General features: G+C 41.8%; 1 protein-coding gene across 2 annotated transcripts in view; it reads right to left on the bottom strand.

The window, feature by feature from the left end:
- Positions 1 to 24,197, bottom strand: part of igsf21a (immunoglobin superfamily, member 21a) — a 113,132-nt gene that overhangs the window by 40,696 nt on the left and 48,239 nt on the right. The gene's annotated exons all lie outside the window — the stretch shown is intronic.

Raw genomic sequence — 24,197 nt, 5'->3', positions numbered from 1 at the left:
TTTGTGTAAGCTAAGGTCCTAGATCAAGGAACAGTTTTTGTAACGTTTTCCTGACAGTTAAAGTGACACAGCATTTAAAGGACTGATTTAGCCTCTCCCCAGAAGCAGCACATAGCTATTAAAGCTAATGGATGATAGGATTTTAAAGGAGCTAAAGCAGCCTTGAAGAAATAAACTATAGGTGAGCCACAGTGAACGGGTTGATGTTACAATGCAATTCAGTCCTGTCAGTGAGGTAAACAATACCACATCATTGCTATTCATGCAGATGTTGCCTTGCACAGGGACAAAAATTAATTTCATTCATGAGAATCAACCGTTATGAGTGTGCAGAAACGTGTATAACCTTCCTCCCCAGGAGAGAGCAAACTGCCTCGGGCTTAGTTTGCTAAGTGCTGCTGCACGCAAAGTCAACAATGCTGAATCCACCAAAGACGGGGGAAGGGAGGGGGGCAAAACTTTGAACTTAAGATGATAAGCCATCAGACCATCACACAAACTCAAATGTTAATATCATCTTGCTCAGGAGAATGTTCACGCAGGACTGTTTAACTTGGTGGGAAACAAAATTAGCATGCATTTCAAGAATCTTGGAGTTCTGTGGCCATCTGTACAATTCCGAAATGACATTAGCTGATTGGGCTGCAGCCCCAGCGGTGTGATACAATCACCAAACTTTATCTTCCCAAAGGAAACTACATAGATGGAATTTGATGACAACACCAGTAGTACCTCAGTTTGTAGCTTTCTCCTCTCACCCACCAATCAAAAGCCACCCAGGTCCAAGAACTAACTGGATGTTTATAGATTTAGTTGCGTGTGTTTGTGTGCACTTGCATTTTGAATGAGCCCTTCATTGCATCCATACCTGTTTGTGGCCATACAAACACATGCCTAAGGCACTGCAAAAGGTCCAACTTTCAACTTTTTGTGCTGAAGGCATCGATAGAGAAGACAGGGAGGAACTGATATTGTTGTGCGTCTTTGGACTTGATTTTTCTTCAGAACATCCGTTCATTCACTGCAGCGACACGAGCACATCGACCGTTTAGCAAGTTCGTCTTGCTGCACCTTTATTGTGACCTTTGTCCTGCTCTTCCTCCTTCTCACACAAGAACCCAGACTAATTTCCTTAGATAGAAAAGTGAACATATAAATGTGTTTTTTAAATGTTTTTAGCAAAAAGGTTTCTCATTGGCTATCACCAAACATCTGTGTTGAATCATATATTTGACATTGGTCTTTAATCAAATGCTTTCCTTCTTGCTAAATAGGCACGCATTGCAGTTTTTCACTGCTGAAACACATAACTTTGCCTTTTCATTTGTTTCTTTTCTATCCAGTTCATCCTTTCATTCATTCATCAGTTTTATGATCAGAACAGATTACATGTAAATAAAAGTGAAGCTCTTGAGCTGTTGTATTTAGAGTTCTCTTTAGTATCAAAAATTAAGCTTTTTGAAATTCCTTCTTTCACATTTGGATCCAGGTGTACCATCATGTTGAATTTGCCAGGAGAGGTAGAGGACTTCCAAAAACTAGGGCTTCCGAAAAAAAACAAACATAAAGGTAAAGTATCTTTATTCTACTGCTATTAACGACACCAAAATCATCAGAACTTGGGATTTTGGATGTCTTTCCTGTTCTAAACTATTTCATGATAGCAGACTGCAGAATAAATACACCACGGAGGGAGACAAAAGAGACAAGATTACCTTTGGATGAAAGAAAAGCACACTGGCAATGTCGGTTTTGGGTAAAATTGAGACCAAATCTCACCCACATTTGGCCAACTGGAGCAATAAAAGGCACAGACATTAACCCTCCCGTGTCTGCATTGTGACTGCTAGAGGACAGAGGCTGAGTGGGTCAGTGCATCTCCCACGCAGAGCACCGGGGATTGAGAGAACCTGGGTTACCTCTACTGATCCTCACCTCATAGGGGGTCAGATTAGGGTTTAACCTGAAATCTCCTCTTTGCCTGTCTAGGGTGGGCCTATTTATAGGCAGCAGCTGCATCATCGGCCGAATAGGGAAATCCAGCTCACACCAGCTGTGAGAGAATCCTGCTTTATAATTTTCATTTTGGGGGAAAAACTCATCCCAGCAAGTCTTCTGATGGTATTTCTTTTCCAAGCTTGTTAAAAATGATAGATGAAATATGCAAATTGTGGCAATATTCTAATCTTCACTTCCAGTGACACGAAGGAAGTCAGACAGTTTAATGCTTCACAGAGATGGGGTTGAAGGATGGCTTTTTTCCACATGCCATCTTTAAAATCCATGACTTTGACTTTAAAATAAAATTCATTTGGCAACAATTAAAACAGAATCTGCACTCCGCTATGAAATGAACGACAACATCCACCTCACCAAATGTCGTCATGATGATGACTAAAGTATTGCCAAAAACCTCTTTTGCTTTTTATTTAAAAAAAACCCAACAACAAACCAAAACATATTAATTTTTGTTACATTTTCTCCGTTATGTCACAACTGGCAAAGGTGTGTCTATGAACACAACAGGCACAATCCTCACTGCTTATATTTAGAGAAAAATATGTCATGTAAATGTTCATTATTATTTATATTCTGCTTTTTTCCCGCCTGCTAGGTTTAAGCCATTTTTGTGTTCTCCCCCACCCTGTCTCAGACATTTTTGTCCAGTTTGAGCCAACATCGGCCTCCTGTTCTGCCCAACCATGCCCTGCCTTGAGTCTCCAGCTCTCTTGTTCCTCAGCCCACTGTCTCAAGCCTCTGCTATCAACCCTACCTAAGTATTTTGCATTTTTGTATTTTAAAATCCTTAAAATGCTGCTTCTCTCACTGTCTCCACTGTGGATTCAGGTAACATCCTCAGCTCAGTTGAAAACAGATTTCTGCTTATTTTAAAACAGGTTTAAACGTGTGTGTGTGTGTGTGTGTGTGTGTGTGTGTGTGTGTGTGTGTGTGTTCTCTGCATGTCATTTTACCAACAAATTGATAACAAAAATACTAGGACTGACTTCACATGGATGGATAATAAGTGAATAGTTGAGAGCATGCTGTGGAACACTATAATTTTATGTTTTTTTATTTTCAACACCATTATTGAATGTGAATATATCCTGCAGTAAACACAAGAAAAGATGCAATATTTGAATGAAGGGATTACTAACGTATGGCTGGAGCACAGCATAAACCAAGCGAGATTTAATTCACTTTGATGGCTGATCCGGAGAACAAAAAAAGTAATATAGTAGGGGCTAAACAGAAGAAATTAATGCAAAGCACAGTGCATAAAAAATATGACACGCCAATCAAAATAAGATGCAGCATAATAAAAGTGTATCATGTATTCATTTTGTTACTATCTTGCACCTAGAGCGGCCAAGTATCAATATTGTGCCAGAGCTGACTGAGAAAGTGGGTTCCTCTGTGGCTGTGCTGTGCTGCTAAATCCAGCAGAACTGAGGGCTCTGCCTCTTTACCAGTTTTACTGCTGCGTGTGCTCTGCCGTTGTGCTGGAAGGTGAGAGAGAGAGAGAGAGATTGATTAAAGGATTTCAGGCTTTGTTTGACAGGCTCTGCTCCTCCCTCTCGCTAAGACTAAGCTCAGTGGGAAGCCACATCTTTCTTGGGGTCGTGGCAACGTGCAGACAGAATAATGTATGGTACTTTTTTGTATAAAATTGGTTCAACATCCAAAGCGTTGGACCCTATATATTTTTTTAAGAATGGCCATTATTTCCTCTTCCAAGGACAGCCAGTGTTTGTTTGTCTTACTGTTAGCAAAATAGCTCCAAACTTTATGCCTGGATTGTAATGACATTGTCGGGAAATGTATATAATTGGCCAAAGAAGAGCTCATTAATTTTTGGTAAAACTTATCCTTTGTTTCCAATCTCTAATATATCAGTTTCATTATGTCTTCCATAGAAATGCAAACTTGGAGTGGGGGGTCACATCAGTGCATGATTGATCTGTCCTTACATTATGGCCACTCTAAAGATATCAAATCAAATATATCACATCAAATATATCGAATGGGAGACAAACATGAAGATTTGACTAAAAATAATAAATCAAAACAAGTCCACTGTTGGATTCAAGTGAATTAAAACAAATGAAACATTCCTAACTTCTTTTACTAGAGTATGGGATGGTCAAACTTTTCATTGGGAAAAAAACAGGTCTCCTTGAACAAACAGGCACTGTATATAGAATTCATTAGCAATTACAATCATCTTCAAAAGAAAAGCAGCCATCTTTAGTATGCTTCCCAATAAAGACAGGGCTAAAAGAGTTGCACACTTATGAATTAAAAGAACCCTTTGCCTGATTAAAGATGTAGTTCTCTTGCAAAAATTATTCTATGATGAAGGCTCATTGCGTGATGACCGAAAAACACTTGGAACTTCCTATTTGACTGTTGGACGAATGAATTCTAACAAAGTCTAGAGTTGCCAACACAGAAACCGCTGTGTTGAATAAAGAACCCATCATTACAGATGTTAAGGTCTGATAGGCGATGCAGAATCTTTTGCAATTATTGGCAATTGGAGGCAAAAAAGTAAAGAAATACTTGAAGTAGTTATTGGCAAGTTCCACTAAAGACAGACGGTCCTGAGGAAGGGACTTAAGCTTAGGCACTTATTTTTAATTTGTGACGATGTAGTCTGACTCTGCTAATGGATGTTATCAACAGAATATCTACGGTATACCTTAGGTAGAGATTCATCCATTCGTACCTGCCTTACTGCCTTTGAGTCTCCACCAACACAATGCTTTGGGCCCTCCCTTAAAAGACTAAGGACGAAACGGTTTTAACAGGAATCTCACAGATTTGACAAAATGTCCAATGCAGGCTGTGTGAAAGTGTATAAATGAGTGGTGAGGGGAAAAGCAGACAATTAGAGGTGACTGGAAATGGCTGCTATTTTCCTAAACAACAAACTTTTAAAGTTTATTCTATTTCTACATTCTATTTCTGCTTTAAATCCATATCCTCAGAAAAACGCCCGATGGGCATGACTCATTGAGATGTCTGATAAGGTGCTTCACTGTGTGCTCATGTAGCCCAGAAATGGAAAATGAAACTTCATGAGACTTACTGTAGTTTTAAGCAAATGTAAATTTTACAAAATAAAATTGCAAAAACAAATTTACATTTACAAACAATTGAAAAAAAAGGATAAACTTGGAAATGATGAAGCAAATTTACAAGTTGCGTCATGTTTAGCATGTCTAAAACAAATTCAAAAATTTGACCATTTCGAAGAAAATGAATGACGGAGTGACAGGAAAGTTATTGTATCGCTGCTGTTGCAAGAAATTTTCCAGCAAAAAAGAAGAAAATGGTTCTGCATGTTGTTGTTTTTTTACTCCTTAATAACAAACTGTACATACAAGACATATATTACAACAACACACATATTAGTAAAAAAAAAAAAAGTCACCGCTTGCATCAAACAATGAAGTTAAGATGTTTTGTGCTTTTGTGGATTCTGTGTGAACGAAGTGATGTTGTTTTAGTGTGTGGCTCCACACTGAAGTCACACAACCCTCCGTGAAAATCCATCAACGCCTCTGGAAAATTAAATGTCTGTAGTTTCCTTCCTGAATGCTGTAGTTACCTCTCCACTACACAGTATTAGCAAAATTTCAAACTGTTTTTATGCTGCACATTTGTTTCAATCTTCAATCTGTAAAAATGTTTCCAGGATGGGATTTTGGATTCTGTTCTTCAGCCGTGGTGTGGACATGCTCGTAGAGGAGGCAAATAAACAGCTAAACAATCTACAACGCAGAAATCTAAACATCAAAAAAGAAATCTGATAAGGAGCGGCATCTGTACCAAAGTAAACGCTGTCGGGAAAACAAATAGAACAGTGGAGGAAGTAAAAAGAAGGTGGCAAGAAGCAAAGTGCAGAACAAAAGAAAATCTCTCTTGACAGCACGTTCTGGCAGAAGAGCAACAAAAATCCAGCGTGCAGGCCCTGATCACCACTGCATGGTTGGTGTGAGCAGTGTCCACTATGGCTCGTAAGCTTTGGTGGGACACTGGAGCTTTTGCTGTTCACACCAAACAGCTGGTAAACACCTTGTCTGGCCCAACAATTTGCACATGAGTACAGACAACGGCTCTTGGGAGGAGCCCATAAAACCTGTGTTTGGGTCATTCAGTTTGAAAGTTGGAACTTTTATGTAATGGCTGATTCTGCACATCGTAGCATTGACTACATCTGAGATCTGTCCCCTGAGCAGCTCCGGGTTGCTACGACTGTTTGTCAGTATTCCAACTATACTTATGCCAATGAGAAAAATCTGTTCTCTGTGTTATAGTTGATTGTTCCTGTGTGTCAGCCTCCTGACAGCAGCCAGTGTGCCTACAGTGATTTGGACCTGCCCGTTCAACGTATATATTGAGACGCAATTACAATCGCCGCAAAATCGCCCAGGTTTACTGCATATTGTAATATTTCTAATCAGTATATTCTCCGTCCCAGGAAGACGCACTAAATTCAAAATGGACAGTTTTACCCACTTCAATCCTCAGTGGAAGCAGTTGCACATTTTTTGTAGATGACGTCAACACACATGTTGCACATGTTTTAAGACATGCAAAGCTTCGGTGAATCAGGCCCATGTGTAATATATTTGCATGCTTGATGTGTGTCTTGTCCTCTCCTCTTCCTTTTTACCTCCACCTTTGTTTGGCAGCCATCAGCAGGAAAGCATTATAAAGTGCCATAAAACATTTTTGATAACAGATAAAAGCATCTTGAATTTAATTAAAATGGACAAAATAACATATATGTGAAAATGTTGTGAAAGGGAGCCAGCGTTATGCCGCTGCCTTTGTCATTAAGCAGAATGAGGATTATGAGGCTTTACGTGGAATCGAAGGAGCAGCTAGAATACATTTGAAAATCCCAGTGATGATGAGAGTTGATCATTAAAGTAGTTGCTTTATTTGCACATTTTGTTTACTGTCTTATCAAACTTTGTGTGATTCACTTTCTATAGGAAAGAGCATTTGGCTCAACCGTGTACACGATGTACCCAACAGATGGTGTTATAAAGACGATCTTCCTATAAACATAACCTGCATATGGTGGCAGTTGCCTTCCCTTTTTATTCCATTTTCACTTACAGTAATTACTGAAGCCTCTGTGCTCTGTTGCTGAGGGAAACAAGGGCAGAGTTATGCAAGACATAAATCATAATGTGGGTTGTAAGTCTGTTGATGTGGGCAGAATAAACAGTGAAAAGTTGTTTTTGTTTTCTTTGTTTATCAGTAAGTTTTTTTCAGATGAATCCTCCTCTAATATCATTTCTGAAAGTTAATGTTTAAAACGTCTGACAGAAATTGGTTGGAGAAAGGAGAGAAAGGAGAAATTCACCCAGAGGATTAACAGGCAAATCAAAATTTTGAGGTTAGGGCACTTTATTTAATGTATTCAGGGGGGTGTAGAACATTTACTGTGTGTACAGTGGACGGCACTAGACTCATTTCACGCTCAAATACAAATTTCTAATCCCTTATGTGACATGGGCCTTTTTCCCCATTTTTAATAAGACATGGTTGAGTTCCACTGGAAAGGCAGACATTTGCTCCTATAATTCTTTCTCTAATGCCTTTGCGGGGTGACTTGTCACCTCATTCAACTGAGCTAAGTACTGAGAAATAAGTCTATTGAATTCTTCTATTTTCTCATTTAGACTACAACAACAATGTCATGGCCCACTGCTTTATCTGTGTTTCAATGCCTTTTGATTTAGGCATGATACAGATACTCAGGATTTTTATAAGATGACAGAGACCATGTTGTAACACTGTGGTGGCAGCCCATCAGCAAGAAAATGTGTTTTTTGGTCTGATTCACTGCCTGTGAGCTATTCAATGGATGTCCTCCCCAAGAGAAGGAAAGTGTTTTTCCCCTAACCCTGAAGTCTGTAATTCCTGCAGTGCATGTGTAATGTATTTGTTATATATTGTAAAAGTAATGTGCTAACCTTTAAATGATATATTAAACTTAATAGTACCTCAACACAAACTAATGGTCAAATGGGAACAGGAAGTCTTCTGTCAAGTGTCTATTAGCAGAGACATCATGCAGTCAAAGAAGAGGCAGTTTTTCGCTTAAGTGATGCAAGTGAATGTGTGCTGAATTAACTTTACCTCTGACCACACACTCACAAGAACGTCTCCCTGGAGACTTTTAAATTATGACTGATCAAAATATTATTAGTAGAGATAATTATAAAATGGAGGTATCCCCACTGGGAATGTTGACAACTGCTGTGGTGGCATGAATTGCAAGTGTTTGTGACTTGAAAACAGTCTTGTTTCATTTAATTTACGCAAAACTCCCAGAGTATCAGTACAAACATGCATAGACTGAACAAGAATAACATACTGCATTTGCAATTATGGACATTTGTTGGTGTTTTTTTTTAGAGAAAAAACATATGTTTCATTTTGAACTGAAATGCTTGTAATAGATAACATCATTTATTTCTAATCACATAACTGGCAGCTGAGTTGAGCCGCTAGCATTAACAAATAATGACTCTTAGTCTGGACTTTGTAGCCTCGACAACTTGCCAACATCTTCCACTGTCCTATATTGAAGGTAATACTGTCCAGAAAAAAGTTGTGATTTTAAATATAAATAGTAAGCAGTTGCATTTCAGTCTCCACTAATTGTAAAGCTCTTCTAAGTTACTAATTATATTTCCAAACATAAAAATTAAAGCCATTCAGTATGAAGGTAATATTCAGATCAGTGTATTGATTGTCAATGTATACGCTCCTAGAATGGGGGAAACATATATATCATCGTTTGTCCCACCATCATCATGTGCATGTGGTGCAATGTCATCTGGGGGTAAATGTGCCAGGTTTTTTGCCCTCACAATTAGGGTTCCCAGCTCATTGGCAGGGCCGACTGACCCGATTGTCTTCACCCCTACTAGCATTGGGACTTTTACCAGGATAAAAGAAATAGCGCTCTTTAACAGACCTTTTCTTGACTCAAAATATTGCTTTTGTGCCAACCAATCGGAGCCGTTTTCTGGAGATGCTGAACAACAGCTTTGCGATGCATTCAAACTTGAACAAAACACATTATGACAGATACCACACCAGGAACACAATCTGTCTCCAGGCCACTTTCGCACACACACAATTTTTTTTCACATCCTTTATATTGCTACAATAATCCCTTGTGTTCATTTTTTGGACATAATGACTAATTTCAGAGATATGCTATGGGAACGACAGTCTGCTATATGTTCCCTTGATAAACGGACATCTTTTCAGAGGAGGTGTGATTACGTTTTCATGTAAGATTTTGCCTTAAGTGGATTTATTATGTTTATTTACCCCCCCATAAGAACTTGTGGCTTGCATCAATAATGCATGAAAAAGAATTTTCAGTTTCATATTATATCAGTAATTATTTATCAGTGTTCCAAAATGTGTTAATAATATGCTAAGCAGCACCTACATATCACATTCCTCCCATATTTTGATGAGATTGGACAACATGCAAGGGAAGGTTCCAGGCACTAATCGGTCTTTCTGGGACGTCTTGTGTCCCATTTTAATTAGTCTTCTCTCCAGTAAAGAACAACGTCCACTCAGTAAAGTAGAATTTCTCACCAAGTTTAAAAATAGTTATTGTGACCTTAATGTGAAGTGTTGTTATTGTGACACGAACCCTGAAACTATCTAACATATTGGTTTGGGGGTGGGATATTAAAAAAAAGAATCTGCCTTTTGTCAAACTGATAAAAATAACAAGCCTTGAAAAATCTGGATGGAATCTTGTGTCTATTCATCGATTTATACAGTATTTCTCTTTAGATTGATTTTTGATTGCATTGAAACTTATTTATCTTTTTTCTTTTAGCTGATTATTCCTGTCAGGTTTATTTTTTCTTTTACTTTGACTTCAAATGTACAATCATGTCGACACAAGATTCGAGCTAGCACACAAGTTAGCGCATGTGTTGATGTGATGGGCTCAGCTCAGGTCCCAGGCTCAGATCAGGTTCCGGTTTTAGATCAAGTTCCTGGCTCAGATCAGGATTTGGGCTCAGATCATGTTCCAGGCTCAGATCAGGTACTGGATTCAGATCAAGTCCCGGGCTCAGATTAGGTCCCGGGCTCAGATCAGCTTCCGGTTTTAGATCAGGTTCCGGTTTCAGATCAGGAGTGCAAATTACTAACAATGTTTACGCTAGAACACTCAATAGATCAAACAAATTTAAATCCTTTCAGTAAAAAAACAACCATAACCAGGTACAATGCCCAATAGAACCTGTCTCTTGGTCCTTTAGGATGGACTGAAGGCTTTGTTACCCAGGTTTGTGTTGGCTCTGTGTTGGGGAACCAACATGTGGAGGACCTGTGGCCGTGAGCTACAGCGACTGGAGTCTCTACACATGTAGGAGCACAAATAGGTGAGAACCAGCCCAAGAAGAGATTTATACAAACAAAACCACTCATCGAGAAAATCTGCAGGCAGACAAAGATGGACTGTTTGCTGCTGCATACAAAGGGCAGTGATGGACGAGATTGGCTCCACCAGGAATAAAGAACAGTGATGTACAGAAGCCAGTTTTTCAAGTAAGTGTCAGGCACTTTCATAAAAAGCAAGTCTCCATAATCTACCAAGGAATCACTATTGTATAGTAGCATAAGTAAGGGTTTAGCAAAGACCCCCCCCCCAAAAAACAAAGCCATCATCTTGCTATTGTGTGAGCGCGTGTTGTGCACACTCCTCCACTCTGCTGCAACACCTGTTATATGAATGTATAAAAATAAGAGGTTCCTTCATGAAACAGGCTTGTGTAAGGAACCACCTGCAAGAATTGTGGAACTACGACTGAGGCATTTGTCATCATATTTAAATGACAGTCCATATGCTAAATAAATGTACCATCATCAATATTAATGTTGAATGATGTAACGCCTTTTTTATATGTTTTATGTGATGGATCATAAAGCGGAACACAAATTGTTTGAATTAGGTTGAGATAGAAGGCTGGAGCCCCGTTAATGGCTGTCCAGACCGATATGAGAACTTATATATGATATATGGGAGCTTCCACCCCAGGTCTAGCACCCGGAGGCTGTACACTGAGCAAAAAGGGTCTAGTAAGCGTCGGCACCACTATCAGAATCAAACAACTAAGATCAATGGTTACATCCGATCGATGTTCTCCAGAGACAAGTTGCTTAAGTGAATGGGACGTGGGGAGTGGAGACATTGTCACGGACATCTGGCCAGTTAGTGCTGTTAGCCCCAAATTGGACAGATTCCAGCAGATGCCAGGAGTAACATCCGAGATTTGTGTCTCGAAGAACGCAGCGCTAGGATCAGCCGCACAGGACCCTTGAGCTCCCAGGCCCCTGGTAGGAGGAGCTCCAAAGAGGACCAGAGCCTCTAGGGAAACTGGGCCAGGGGATTTTACATAGACTATATAAGTTCTTCACTTATTGATTAGTGCATTTAGTGCATTCTGTATGTTTATTGGTTATTTTTGTAATGTATCAAAATGTGCAAATTACTTTTGGTAGTTATAATGCTTCAGTTATATACTGTGTTTCTTCTATTTTTTACACACTCCTGTACAGAAGAACTACAGCATATATTTGCAACACATTGACCGTAAGCACAATGAATTGTGTGCATGTGTAATTTGTACAAGCAAAGTGAAAATGTTGAAAAATCTGTTACTTTGCGAGTTGGATGTGGCATTTTCACAATAAGTAAAAGTAACATCTAAGATTTTTCTCATTATGAAGAGAATGAACAGTTCATTTTTCTTTGGCTTTATGAGTGTTAAAGAAGGACTTAAAGACTATTGCTAACTGCAGGAAATTCAATTCACTCACATTCTACACATCTAAAGGATCAAAGAGGACTCGCTGACATGTCAACACATTCTAGTCAGAGATTAGGTCTCTGTGAAAGCCCCACTGCTGCAGCCAATCAGATATTTCTCTAGAAAAGGGGTCTGGGAGGACAAGACTGCAGAGCACTGCTGGTCTCACAGCGTCTATCGATGCATCACAGCCTCTTTAGAATTTCTCTTCCTGTGTCATACTTCTCACCTCAATCTCTCAGTTATTATTCTCAGTGGAATTTTCACTGGATGTTCCTCATGCTAAAGAGAAAAAGGCTTCCTTGCTGATATCTTAACAGCTTTCCAAAGGAGGCATAAAGAAATCCAGTGACAGATTTATCCAGTGCCATAAAATAAACCGGTTTTTATGTATCCTCGCTTTTTATGTGCTCATTTGAACACTATAATTGAACCGTAAACAAGTCGATGTTTTAAGTTCCAGATTTGCACCGGCAAGGCCTTCAGCCACATCTGAATCAGGTAGTCTAAAGTAAACAAGAGACATTTATTTAGTTGAAGAGTGATGCTTTCCTTATGTGCAAGGGTTGTTCACTCATGTTTAATTATCCAACCTTATTTTACGGTTTCTACCGACTATGTTACTAAATTGATTGCCCTGCAAAAACTGTACTCTACTTTAATGCTGCCATAAAGCCACTGGAAATTCTCGACAACCCTCGTATGCGTCCTGTAGCAGTCGTCTCTGGAAGTCAGGCCGAATGATTTACCGCCTGAGTGGATGTGCCAGTACAATGTGTCTGGCTTACATCAAGCGAGGTTGGAACATGCAGCTATTCATTGAAAGCAGTCCAATCACGGCGTTCTTGCAGATGCTGGCAATTTTAATTTCATCAAATTTATGCACTTGACACATGGGGACTCCGGTAAACAATTGAATGGGAGGCGGTGTGTTGTCATGCTTTGCTTTTAGGATCGAGATTCTGGATTTCAATTCTAGAAAGCTGGTTGAAAGAGCAGAGTTCCGGCGAAAGCATTTTTCATGTCAAAAGGAAAAAAATGCACGAGGTGAATGAAGTATAGAGAATAAATACAGCATTTGCATATACATACTTACTCATTTAAAGTGACTAATCTAAGTGAACAGAGGCCGATGTTCGCAGTGTGACATGGAGATCATCTTTTAATGTGTATCAAGCCTTTGCGGTAGAAAATCACCTGTGTCTGAGGGGTCCAGTCGCCAGTTAGACAGTATTTCTACTATAAAAGGAAGGTGAAAGAACACCCCAAGCACTTCCGAGAAAGATAGAAATCAGGCTAAAGCTGGCACTAACTATGAGCACTCTGAACGTGTTCAAAGCGTCAGGGACCATCAGTCAAAGCTGCCTGGGTGGAGGGTGGAAAAGATGAAGAAAAAGCTCCCATGAGATCACACCTGGAATTCACCTTAAAGCTTGTAGGAGACACCAAGGTGAGTTGTTAAGACCTTTCTGTACTCTGATAAGGCAAAAAAAAAAAAAGACTTGACTCGAGGCTTACCATAAACGAGATAAACTAAAGATATACAGTATATGTTCATTTTCTTTTGGCATCGAATTAATTTCGAAATGATTCAAATAATCTCATTAATTTTGATGCTGATTTGGCGTAATTTCTGTTCAACTACATCGAAGGGATGTGGTGTGAGCCAGTGATTAGACGGCCTCTCCTCGGAATGCATAATCAAAATCCCAACGCACCATCATAAACTGGTTTGCGGCTTCCCATCGGCCCATTTCTCTTGGTGTCTCTCTGCATGTCCCCATTGGACAGTATATGCAGACACTCTTATTATACCCCTGACTTTTAACAGCCTGGTTCATATATTTAATGCACGTGTATAAGATATTGAGTGTTGTTGAGCAGACATGTAGTAAAAAGGCACCGGGTGCTACAGAGAGTATCATGGTGCAACCCCCTGACTAAAAGCTTATTCTAGCCAGGTGAAGCTCTTTTAGATATGTGTCCACGACAATGACTGGAGAAGCCTGGAACGTGTTGGTCATATTTTTGAATTCTGTTTTTGGATCATTTGACTGGCTCTGACAATGACCTTTTTACTAGTTCTTTTTAAAAAAAATGTTTTTATTTTTTATTTCATTTCACTCGTAATTGTAGGCAATCACATTAAATGCACAAAAGGGGGAGAAAAAACAGCTAATTGTTTAAGTTGATTAGTATAATTTAATATTCTACCTTAATTTGCACAGTCTTAAACAACTTTCATGTTGTGCCTTGATTGTAGTTTTTGCACCACAAAATTGATGCTTGTTATATTATTTGACATTGTAAAATCACCTAATTGGATTTTCTGGCAGGTATGCTTGATCAAATAATTTTTACTGGCAATATAAAAGAAAAAAACTAATTTGAAGGGATGTCTTTTATTCAAAATACTGAATACTTATCATACCACATCACTGAATACACGATGACAGAAAATTAGGAACAGAGTTTAAAAACTGAAACTGCCCTGGCTTTCCTTTTAAACTGGATGAACACATAAAAAAAGGCTCTGATTAATTATACTAATTAATTATAGTCATTATCCCAGTAAACCAAAAGAAAAGAGTACAAAAGGCATGAAAAAGAGATGGATTGTCCTAAGTAATTTTAAAACATTGACATTAGAGGGTCACGATGTTGAGGAGGTGACTGGATGTGCTTTACAAAATAAATGTCATGAAACACCTTTACAACGCTTTTACAAACATTTTTTACATCTTACAAAACAAAATTACAAAAACAAAAAAAATTCACATTTATAAAATAAATCAGCAAAAGGAATAGACCTTAATAAATGATGAAACAAATTTACAATCCATGGAACACTTTTATCAATTCTGAAAGAAATTAACAAATTTGACAAAGTGGACCGAAGTGGATGACGAGAAGTCCCCTGAAAGTTATCGTATTGGCACTACTGCGAGAACGTTTGTGGCGTGTTTCAAGTTTTTAGAACTGCCGCTTTTCATATGCTAGCAAAGAACAATGAGCCACAGACAAGGAACCTGTTGCACACTCAACAAAAATATAAATGCAAATGTTCAAGAGCTGAACTCAAAGATCCAGGACTTTTTTGTGGCCTATTTCTCTCACATATTGTTCACATACATAAAACATGAAATATGTCATTCTCTTGCGACAACAACAAACGTGTAAATGTAAATGTGTCATCCTACAATGAACAACTTTCAACAACTTTCAACATCCTGCACATCTTCAACCTCAGCCTCAGTCTGGAGAGAGTTCCACTACTGTGGAAAACATCATGTGTGGTTCCGGTTCCTAAGACTGCGCACGCCAGGGAGCCCAAGCACTTCAGGCCAGTGGCTTTAACCTCTCACCTGATGAAGACCATGGAGAGGATTGTTCTCACCCACCTCCGACAGTTGGTGGACAGCAAGATGGACCCTCTACAGTTTGCATATCGACCGGGCATTGGTGTGGATGACGCGATCATCTACCTGCTGCACCGGTCACTCTCACACCTAGAGAGCACCGGGAGCACTGTGAGAGCCATGTTCTTTGACTTCTCCAGTGCCTTCAATACAATCCAGCCATCATTGCTGAGAGGGAAGATGGAGGGAGTCGACTGTCACCTAGCTGCCTGGACCACCGACTACCTCACCAACAGACTGCAGTACGTGAGGCTCCGTGACTGTGAGTCCGACGTGGTAGTCTGCAGCACGGGGGCACCGCAGGGTACAGTTCTCTCTCCCTTCCTCTTCACTCTCTACACATCGGACTTCAGCCACAACTCGGACAGCTGCCACCTCCAGAAGTTCTCCGACGATACAGCCATCGTTGGACGTGTGTCTGAGGGGGACGAACTGGAATACAGGGAGGTCATCACCAACTTTGTCGCCTGGTGTGGACTGAACCATCTGCGCAGCAAGACAAAGGAGGTGGTGATCGACTTCAGTAGAAAGGCTTCTCACATTGCACCCGTGAACATCCAGGGTTTGGACATTGAGATCGTAGAGGAGTACAAATACCTGGGTGTTCACCTCAACAATAAACTGGACTGGACTCATAACACAGACGCCCTGTACAAGAAGGGCCAAAGTCGTCTTCATCTGTTGAGGAGACTGAGGTCCTTTGGAGTGTGCAGGACACTGCTTAGGACTTTTTATGACTCTGTGGTGGCATCGGTGATCTTCTACGCTGTGGTCTGCTGGAGCTGTGGAAGCTCAGAGAGGGACAGGAAGAGACTCAACAAGCTGGTCAGAAGGGCTGGCTCAGTCCTGGACTGCTCTCTGGACTCCATTGAGGAGGTGGGTGAGAGGAGGATGTTGGCCAAGCTGACATCAATTATGAACACCCCCTCTCACCCCCTACACGAGACTGTGGGGGCCTTAAGCAGCTCCTTCAGCAGCAGACTGTTACACCCACGGTGTAAAAGGGAGCGTTACCGCAGGTCATTCATCCCAACTGCCGTCAGATTGTTCAACATGCACAACACTTAACTGTAGCACCAATAACCCAGGGTTGGCATATTTGCACTAACTAATCATCCTACCTCTGGAATGTCTTATTTGCACATCTTATTTGCACCTTAATTTTTCTTCACACTGTCCGACACTCCTTCTGTACATAATTTTTAATTTCTGTATATACTGTACAATGTACATAGCTGTACATAATATAAGAGTCTTTTTATTTTTTTATTTTAGTACTTTTCTGTATTGTACACCACGGGCTACCGCTGTAACGTGCAATTTCCCCGATGTGGGATCAATAAAGTCCTTATCCTATCCTTAGATTTTTCTTACTTGGAAAACATAGAAAACATGTTTTTGCTGCTCAAACGCAAGAATCAAATAGTCCAAAAACCAGGACTGATCACCAACTCAACATCTGTACCATGGCTGATTAAAAAAACAGTGCCATCTACCTGGATTCTATAGCACTGAAGGAAAGAACTTTATTGCTAAGATGCAATCTGCACATTGAATGCCGTCAGCGACACTTGCGATAACTGCCATGGTGACTAGCGGTAATAGCCTGTAGGAGCGCACCAAGAAGCAGAATGACATCCTGGATGAATATCCATTTGCCCCACAGGGAGTTCAATGCCCCGCTTTTCTGATGTCTTTGAGTGTCTTGGACCTTGAGGTCAGCAAAAATCTATTACTGAACCCATCTCTCCGCTGGCATTCAAGCTGCAGGGGAAGGGAAGCTTTTTATTAATTGTTTTTTCCTCTTAACAGCAAAGATGGCCTTATGTGTGAACCGAGTCCACATTACTGCTCTACTGGTCAAAGCAATCCTTTACGCACAAATCCACATTTCTGGTTTGCGCCCATCCGTCAACATTAAAATATCTTGTTCTTTCAGCCACATCAGCGTTGCCTTGCTCCAGTGATACTTGCCCAAACAAGGTCACCACCACCACTTTGTAAAGCTTCTGCTTCCACGTCAGTGAGATATAAGGGAAATATAGGGCATTCACCGATCACATAAGCCAGCTGGTCGTCCACATGCTCTGAAAAGTAAGTCACAACCGAGCCATGTGGGGGTGGTAGTTCGGCTACTACGCTCTCTGGGCTGATTCTAGTCCACATGCATTTATCCTAACGAAACTGCCACAGGAATTTGATTTCCTTGCATGCACAAAGACACATTTACTGGCTTAGTGGTCCACTGTCGTACCCACACAGAAAAGCCCCATATTGAAATGATCAGCAGCGTTGTATCACATTTGTGGTAGTCCTTTAGGTGTAATCTCATTTTCTTCAACAAGACAAGAGTTTGATTGGAGAGGTTGAGATTATCTTTACCTTGCCACACAAGAATCACTGTTCACTATTGGGAGGCTTTTATCAGGGGTGGCAGAACTTCAGTTCGGTGTCTCAAGTAGATAATCGACATTCTGGATACACACGCTCTGTAATTAAAGATCCATCTGCTCTTTCAACAACCAAAAAGTTAAATGCCAGTGATGTCAGGACAAGCAGGAATCAGAGAAAGTGGGAAAAACTTGAACTTGACCACCTGATTTATTGTATCAGTGTTGACAGCTTCCAGTTTATGTAGATTAATACCATCGACACATTGAGCTTCTAAAGCTGCCTGGATGCTGCAAAACACAAATAGTTCATGTAAGATAGCTAATGTAAATGATACCAAGAAAATGGATTTGTATATGTCTGAATATGGATTTATGTCGTAAAATACTGTAACATTTTCTTTTTAACTCTTGACCCAGTAAGTAAAACACTTTATCTTTGGTAATGTAGACCATAAACCTTGGATTTAATTCTCTAACTAAATCCACTAAACCACTGAGCTGGACGGTCCATCGAAAATCGAGAAGATCAACAATTTATGTCCAAAGTGGGAAACAGAATATTCATTGCAAGTGTAAACGATGGTGGCGTTTGCTTGATTTACAGGACTACACCAGTACACACCACTACACATCACCAGACGTGCTGAGCTTTTCCATCTGACAGCAGTCTGTGCTTGGCTCAGGTGAGCAAGATGAAAGGTGCAACAGCAGCAACTATTGGTGTCTTCCACCAACAAGCCATCAATGCCAAAGTCATGGGGTCAGATCAGGTTGTGACCCTGTCAAAAAGATAATCATTTCATCTCAAACAGGACCAAACGCCATCAAAGTTTCAAGATATTCAAGAGAAAAATGGAGACGTTTCACTGTACAGAGAAATTAGATGGTTCGGGAAAAGGTCAAATAAACAATTAAGCATAATTTTGAACTTGTGACTCGAGAAGAGAACAGAACTCTGCTGCCTGATGCTGAGTGATTACTGGACCTGGCATTTCTCACAGATGAGACAGAGGAATTAAATAAACTGGAAGGTGAAAACAGTCAGCGGCAAAGCTGGGCCTGTGATGCTACATCTGGAGACATGCAGGGACCCCCCGACAAGGCGGCGTTGGAAATCTGAGAACAGATTCACTGACCTTGTGAGCCTGGAGCCCTGTGTCACTTTCATGGGTGCGAATATCCCAGAGCTTTCTGAACAGATGGCAGAGCTCTTCCATCAGTCATAAAAAATGTCAGGATTTTCAGAAGCAAATGGGTGCAAAAAAGTTACCCTCCATCTTCTCAGGAGCCCTGAAACGTGCTACCATTTATAGATGTGTCAGGATGAATAACCCTTCTCTGATTAGCCAAAGAAACAAATTGTATTAAAGGACCAGCATCAGGTATTAATGGCCAGAAATCTGCATTTTTATGTCATGTTAAATGTTGTCTTGAGTTATTTTGTTTCCCTCTTTCATCTTGGAAATCAACACTTCAATCAAAGTTCCAAACATGGCTCCTGAGACCCACCCGGGTGAGTCCATCAGAGTTCAGCATGTGCATTTAATCGTGCTTTAGATATGCGTATAGCGTAATATATAATCACATCATTTAGTTAGCAATTTTATTTGAATGGGAAACTATTTTTGATGTATAGAAGAAGAATTTCTGAGTATTATCTTGTTTTGTTCTCTTCGTATTCTTCAGCTTCCTAATAAGGGTTTCTTTTTGGCTTATCTACGTCTCTATGCAATGCACCACAACTTGCAGTGTATTGTTTCTTTTTTGTAATTAGTTTTCACTGTTGGGATCCACTTTCATTCCCTTTATCTAAGTCGTTTGCCTTTGTTCCCTATGTTACATTAAATATTGCATATCCTTTTGAGATTGTCCCTATCTAAAAGTTAATTATGTGCTTCTTCGACCCTCTTTCTGATTCACTACAACGCGTCTCATCTGGCCTAATGTTCCAACAAAGGATCCAGCTTCATCCACTCCTCACTTCCCAACCCTGCAGGGGGCCACGTGGTGCCATCCTCCTCCTGCCAACTCCAGGAGGTTCATTACAGTGTGCGAAACAGTCAAAGTATGGGGGATTCTGTGGTTTCATTTAAGTGTTAAATTCTGTTGCGATGCGCATTTGGACAGATTTAGAATGGTAGAGCAAATGTGATATGATATATATCAATCTTATATAATATATGACATTCTTGATGTTTGGAATAAATGTGTTAATTAAATTTGCAACCCATCCCGCTAATGTTGAAGCTCTTAGCTCAAGGAGAGGAAATGAGCTAATTAGTAAGAAAACACCAACATTAAGAAGCCCGATCAATAGATTCCGGGTACAATTAAAAAAAAGGCTGCACATGCTGCAACAATAGATTTTACGATTTAGGTGCAAATATATGCTTAAATGGATACATTCATCATGAGCCTTTTAGCTCTGCAACAAAACATAAAAAAATAAACATATTCTGCACAGTTCGATTATTGTCAATAGTTATTGATGATTAATCTGCTACCCAACTCTGCTACCCAACTCAACTCAACTCTCAACTTGACTCTATTGGCAACTTAGTTTACTTAATGTAATGTATTTCTGTATGTATTTTCTGTGATCTATGCCTATTCTCTCCTCTACCTCTCCTCTCCTTCTCCTCTCTTCTCCTCTCCCTCTCCTCTCCCTCTCCTCTACCTCTCTTCTCTTCTCCTCTCCTCTACTTCTCCTCTACCTGTCCTCTCTTCTCTTCTCTGGGTGAGACGTGTGTGAGCGGAATATTGAGCGAGCGAAAACTGCGTGAAAGCGCTTTTTTTCCCTATTCTTTCTTGTGTGTGAATGCTGGATAATATAGTTTAATTTACTGTGGTGTTTTTCGGGTTTATATTAGTTTAATGAGTGCTTGGGTGAGTGTGTGGGGCGGCCGACCGCATGCTGCCGTCATGGCGGCCAACGCCGGTTTGACCGGGTTGAGTCAGAAGCACGGAGTCAAAGTGGGAGCTGGCTCTGTGCTTAGTGTGGAGGAGGCGGCGCAGGCTGTGGGCCAAAAAATTGGCCACAGCTCGGTTAAATCCGCCGCCCGAATGAACAGGGCAGTCGTATTGTTCCTGCAGAAGGTGGAACAAGTTAACAAGTTGGTGGAGACGGGGATCACTGTGGGCGGACAGTGACTCCGTCCAAGTGACTCTGCTAACACAACCGGCGGCACGGATTACCCTGTTCAATGTGCCGCCGTTTATTAGCGACGAGTTTCTTGTGAAGGAGCTGTCCCGGCATGGGAAAGTGGTTTTCCCTATTAGGAAGATGCTGTCGGGGTGCAAATCGCCGCTGCTGAGAAACGTAGTGTCTCACCGGAGACAAGTTCATATGATCCTCAATAACAGGGTGGATGAGTTTAATTATCGGTTCATCGTTCGGGTAGACGATTTTGATTATACCCTTTTTGCGACGTCCTCCGCCCTGAAGTGTTTCAACTGCGGCGAGGAGGGTCATCTCGCCAGGGCTTGCCTGAGCCGCACGGTCCCGGACGCGCCGGTGGTGGAGCCCGCCGCTCCCTTTTAGACCGCGACCATGCAGAGCCTCATCCAGCCTTGCAACATTGTCTGAGACAGCTGGCCTATTCTCATGGCCTGGTGGATGTGTGGAGGAGGATGCACGCAGACAGCAGGCAATACACTTGGTCCCGCCTAGGTGACGGTAGGATCTCCTCGGCCAGACTTGACTGTTTTTATTGTTTTAGGCATCACTTCAGTGTTTTTAGGCAGTGTAACATCATGCCAATTGGTTTTACCGATCACTCGCTGGTTTTAGGTGAAGTCACTATAAAGAACATTATGCCCAGGAGTGCATACTGGCATTTTAACTGCAGCCTAGCCCAGGACAACAGAGAGGTTTTATGTCATTTCTGGTCAGAGTTTAGAAAGAAATAATCCGATTTTACGTGCTTAGGACAGTGGTGGGACCGTGGTAAATTAGAGATACAGCTCCTGTGCCAGCAGTATTCTCTCAATGCCACGCAGGACATACACAGGTCGGTTTTTATTTTTTTGTTTTAGTGCTTTTCTGTATTGTACACCACGGGCTACTGCTGTAACATGCAATTTCCCCGATGTGGGATCAATAAAATTTTTTATCCTTATCCTTATCCTTATCCTAAAAGACCTAGAGACAGAGATAGTGGAGCTAGAGGCGATTGGCAGCTCCACAGGAGATCGAGGGTGTATTGAAATCCTCCAATCTAAAAAATGGCCTTGGCCAGCCTGCTGAACAATCAGGTACAGGGCACACTGGTCAGGTCCCGATTCAAGACATCACTGAGATGGATGCTCCCTCTAGCTTCTTTTTTGGGCTAAAGAAGAAGCGCAGAGAGAACCTAATAATCCCTTCACTGTTTTTGAGCACAGGGCAGGAACTCGTGGAGCCGGGCCAGATAAGTAGCGGGCAGTGGAGTACTTTTCCTCCCTATACGAGAGCGACTACTGCAGGGATGACGGCCTGTTCGATGAGTTCTGCGGGGACCTTCCTCGGGTCTCTGAGGAGACAAACTCGCGGCTGGACAGGCCACTGCAAATTGACGAGCTCCAGGCCGCTCTGCCAAGCATGAAAGGAAGGAAATCTCCAGGTGTCAATGGTAGATTTCTTTAAAGCCTTCTGGGACATTGTGGCCCACGACATGCTGGAGGTCTTTAACGAGAGCCTGGCCTCGGGTTCCCTGCCACTGTCCTGCAGGAGAGCGGTGGTCACCCTCCTGCCAAAAAATGGCAACCTGCAGGAGATTAAGAACTGGCACCCTGTGTCTCTGCTGTGTATGGATTATAGGATTCTGTCCAAGACCTTGGCCTCCAGGCTCAGGGAAGCTATGGAGCAGGTCATCCACCAGGACCAGACTAACTGTGTGCCCAGCAGGTCCATAGTTGATAAGGTCCACCTAATTCGGGATATTTTGGAAGTCTCTAGGTCATTGGACGTTGATACTGGTCTCATTTCGTTAGACCAGGAAAAGGCTTTTGACCGGGTTGAACACGAGTTCCTCTGGAAGGTGATGGAGAGGTTCGGGTTCAGCCCTGGCTTCATAGCGATGATCCGCGTCCTGTACTGTGAGATTGCGAGTATGCTTAAGTTCAATGGCAGTCTGTGTGCTCCTTCAGAGGCGTCCGGCAGGGCTGCGCCCTCTCTGGAATGCTCTACGCTCTCTCCCTCGAACCCCTTTTCTCTAGGATCCGTGCAAGCGTAGATGGCCTGTTTTTACCGTCCTTTTACAGAGAAATTATTTTATCTGCTTACACAGATGACATAATAATGGTGCGCAGCCAGATAGACCTAGATGTTTTATCTAATTTAACAGTTTTATTCAACCGCCTGTCCACGGCCAAGGTCAACTGGAACAAGAGTGAAGCCCTGGCCATTGGCAAGTGGGAAAAGGGTCTGCCGGTCCTTCCCCAGGATCTTGCCTGACGGAGGGACGGCCTAAAGTACCTAGGTGTTTTTATGGGAGATGAAGAAACTGAAAAGAAAAATTGGTTAGAACAGGTAGAAGAAGAAAAAATTCAAAAATGGAAATGGCTCCTCCCCCGTATGTCGTACAGAAGCAGAACCCTTGTCCTCAATAACCTGGTGGCCTCTGTGCTTTGGCACCGGCTCAGTTGCATGGAACCACCCTCAGGGTTACTAGCACAACTTCAGACAAGGGTTCTGGCTTTCTTCTGGGACGGCATGCATTGGGTCCAGCAGGGGGTGTTGTACTTGCCTAGAGAGGAGGGAGGACAGGGCCTCATCCACCTGGCCAGCAGGACCGCCGCTTTTAGAATGCAGTTCATGCAGAGGTTTTTAACAGGGCCGGAAAACCTAATGTGGAGAGATGTGGCCAGATGTGTCTTCAGACGGGTGAGTAACTTGGGGCTGGATGATGCTCTGTTTTTAACTGCAAAATTAAATCGGCTACCTCCATTTTATCAAAGTGTTGTTAAGGCATGGGCCCTTTTTAAAGTTGAAAAAAGAACCAGCTCTGACTCTCTGTATTGGCTGCTAAAGGAACCCACGGTGCACGGAGCCAGGCTGGACGTCTCGGCCGAAGCCACGCCGAGGCTGACGGCTGCACTGTGGCGGACCCAGACCTTACTCCTCCAGCACGTAGTGGCTGTGGCAGGACCAGACCTAACGGGTGCATAGGCAGTGGGTTTCCTGTTAGGCATCCGCTCTACCCAGGCAGCTGAGGGGGTGCTTCGGCTATGGAGGAACAGACTCAGCACAAGAGAGAGGCATATCCTTGAGGACTACGGCCAGGGGACCGAACCAGACTCCCTAGTCGCGGTCGATAAAAAGACCCTATACAACGACTGCGTGAGGGTACTAAACAGGAGAGGACTGTCAAACAGGAGCACCAGCGTGTGGGCTGATCGACTGGAAGGGGATGGAACCCGCCCCTGCTGGAGGGTCCTTTACAAGCCGCCCCTGAAGAAGAGGACTGGGGACCTCCAGTGAAGGATCCTACATGGGGCTGTCGCCCTGAACGCTCTCCTCTCCAGAA

The sequence above is a fragment of the Takifugu flavidus genome, chromosome 4 (genome assembly GCF_003711565.1).
Source record: "Takifugu flavidus isolate HTHZ2018 chromosome 4, ASM371156v2, whole genome shotgun sequence".
Taxonomy (NCBI): domain Eukaryota; kingdom Metazoa; phylum Chordata; class Actinopteri; order Tetraodontiformes; family Tetraodontidae; genus Takifugu; species Takifugu flavidus.
Note: the sequence above shows the minus strand (reverse complement) of the source record. Positions and strands in the feature narration are given on the sequence as shown.